Genomic DNA, 3005 nt, shown 5'->3' with positions numbered 1-3005 from the left:
AAAATAACCAGCTCAATCACTGCCAGAACACATGAAATATGTTCAACTAGCTTGCTGATATGCACTATTTTAATGACTTTTGCAATAAGTGTTTGCAATCAAGGGGTCATAAGACAGTCAATATAATTGCAAAAGAAACAATAACTGGAAATACCCCAAACTGGACTTACAGTAAATAACCTGCTGATTTGCAAAATTGCATTACCAAAAATGTAAAATAACTTGTGTAATCTATATGATGTTTTGCAGTTTTAACCTTTATAAGCTTGGTAAAATTTGTAAGGGACAGAGCGGCTTATCTCTTGCATGAGGTTACGCCGTCTCTCCCTGTGTGCATACTTGTAATCTTGTTATAACAATAAAGGTGCCTCAGGCTATCTGATTCAAAATCAACTGGGTGGTGGTCTTTTCCATGACAGAACTGATTTCAGCTAGGCGACATGTTTGCTAGGTTTTTATGCATTTGCACAGGAAAGCATTGAGTGTGTCTATTTGGTTCAGAGATCCCTATTTAGTGGGGCTCCTGAACATACTGGAAATGAAATGATTTTTATTGAAGAAACAAGTTTGTGAGGGGGCACTTGCATTTGAACCAAGGACCACTTGATCTGCAGTCAAACACTCTACCAGTGAGTTATACCCCCCTGACATTTACATAGGCAAGTCAGTGATCTTAAGGATTTTGAAGGACAGGCTCTGCCTCAGAGAGCTCCTTTTCTATTCCCACAACACAGGGGGGTTAAAAATGGGGTTTGATTAAACTTTATATACACATGTAGACATCACAGCTTGCACACACACCAACATAGCTTCTCCCACTGACAGAGCTACCACCTCTCGGGGAGATGGGTTAACTACACGGACAGGACAGCTCTCTCCCCTTCACGTAGAGCATCTTCATTATTTATGAATAGGTGGGAAATAACCTCCTGAATGGACAGTATCCAATTTGTCAAATATTGCTGTGTCGGCATTCAATATGGGTAACTGGTCATATTGGGCTGGATTAGTAGAAGCGTTGCCAGCAGATCGAGGGAAGTGATTATTCCCCTCTATTCGGCACTGGTGAGGCCACACCTGGAGCACTGAGTCCAGTTTCCCCCACCCTCCACTACAGAAACAAATTGGAGAGAGTCTAGGGGAGGGCAACAAAAATGATTAGGGTTCAGGGGACTTATGAGGAGAGGCTGAGGGCAGGGCCCCCCATGGGGAGGGCAGGTGGGGCAATTTGCCCCAGGCCCTGCAGGGGCCCCCATGAGAATATAGTATTCTATACTATTACAACTTTTTTTTCTGGAAGGGGGCCCCCGAAATTGTTTTGCCCCAGGCCCCATGAATCCTCTGGACGGCCATGCCTAGACCGTGGTGCTGTCCTCCCACTCCATCCCCTTCCCTCGTTCTCCTCCCTCTGAGGCCCAACCTGTGCTCTGCCCTCACTCCCATTTGGCCACTTCCCATCCCTGCTCTTCTTCTTTGGCTGAGGCCTGCTGGTCCACCTTACACTTGCTCCTCTCCTCCCCCAAGGCCTCCTCGTGCCTCTCCACCCGCTACACCAAGGTCTGCCTGCTGCCCACACCTCTCTGCCCCCTCCCATGAGACTCACCCTACCCATCGCCCACACCTCTCTGCCCCCTCCCCTAAGTCCAGCCCTGCCCACTGCTCGTACCTCTCTGCCCCTCCCATGAGATTGGCCCTGCCAACTGCTTGCACGTCTCTGCTCCCTCCCCTGTGACCTGCCCTGCCCAGCGCTCACACCTCTCTGACCCTCCCCTGAGACTTGCCCTGTCCACCCCTCTCACTTCTCTGACCTCTCCCCTGAGAACCACCCATGCTTCTCTGCACCCTCCCCTGCCCTGCCCACCTCTCTGCCTCTCCCCTGAGACTCACCCTGTCCACCTCTTTCTTTGGTCGTCTGTTGTTATTCCATGAATCATCAAGGATGGAATAAAAAACTGAGTTTACTCCAGGGTGAGGAAAGAAAAGAGCCACCAACCCCCTGGCAAAGCTCAGTGCCCCAGAAAAAACCTGCCCCCTGCTATCGCAGTCACTGATGTGCTGGGGATATGACGGGAAAGGGACTGTCTGAATGATCAAGGCAGGAAATGGACAACAAGCTACAGCAACGTCATTAACCCCAAACACACTCTCCTCATGCTCCAGTCAGAAGAGAAAGGAGCAGGAATTCTTGCTGTTCAGTCATGGACACACTTACACAACGGCACAGCAGTGTGTGTTGTGGAATCTGGTCTGAGGAAACAACTGGAATTGATCACTCAGTGAGAACAGAACTAGAATGTAGTGAGAGAAACATCTCAAGAAAGTAGTTGTGGCTGAGTGGTTAAGGTGGTGGCCTAGAAATCCCTTGGGGTCTCTCTGTCCAGGTTCAAATCCTGCCAACTATGGAGGAAGTTGTGGTTCTTTAGCTCCAAGGGAGCTGGGTCTTGTCTCACTCTCAAGCTAGGCCTACACTAAAGGGTGGTGTGGCTTTAGTTAAGGTGTTTTAATTGAACATCTATTGCATGTCCACCCTGTGTCTCCAGAGCACATCCGTGCTAGCATCTCTTGGATCACCACAGACAACAGTGCACTGTGGGTAGCTATCCCACTGTGCTGCAGGGTGCTTTGGGAAGGGTTTATAATGCCTCATGAACTGGTACAGCATGACATAATGCAGGTTTCTCCATCCCATTGTTCTAATGGGCATCCTACTAGACTGCCAACTGCAGTGTGTGTGTGTGTGGGACAGACAGTGTGTGTTGGGGAAGAGTGAGTATGTTAGCATCAGCCCCCCTTCTCTCACTGGCTCGGCTCAGCACAACTCAGCACAGCACTCTCTGTCACAAGCACACGCTGCTGCCTGCTTAGTTCTGTGTCAGGGGTGCTGGAACAGGGGGTTTAGAGGGCCATGGCCCCACCACTCTTTACTGGCTGTTAGGACAAATGATGGAGGGGGGGAAGGGTGCAGTCTTGGGGGGAAGAGGCGTTCTGTGGGTGTGGCCTCAGGG

The 3005-nt window shown here is 49.7% G+C and overlaps 1 non-coding gene across 1 annotated transcript; it reads right to left on the bottom strand.

The window, feature by feature from the left end:
• Window positions 1–572: 572 nt before the first annotated feature.
• TRNAC-GCA (transfer RNA cysteine (anticodon GCA)) lies at window positions 573–644 on the bottom strand. Its single transcript has one exon. It is a non-coding gene; the product is annotated as a tRNA-Cys (tRNA).
• Window positions 645–3005: the final 2361 nt, after the last annotated feature.

Source organism: Gopherus flavomarginatus, chromosome 3 (assembly GCF_025201925.1).
Source record: "Gopherus flavomarginatus isolate rGopFla2 chromosome 3, rGopFla2.mat.asm, whole genome shotgun sequence".
NCBI lineage: Eukaryota > Metazoa > Chordata > Testudines > Testudinidae > Gopherus > Gopherus flavomarginatus.
Note: the sequence above shows the minus strand (reverse complement) of the source record. Positions and strands in the feature narration are given on the sequence as shown.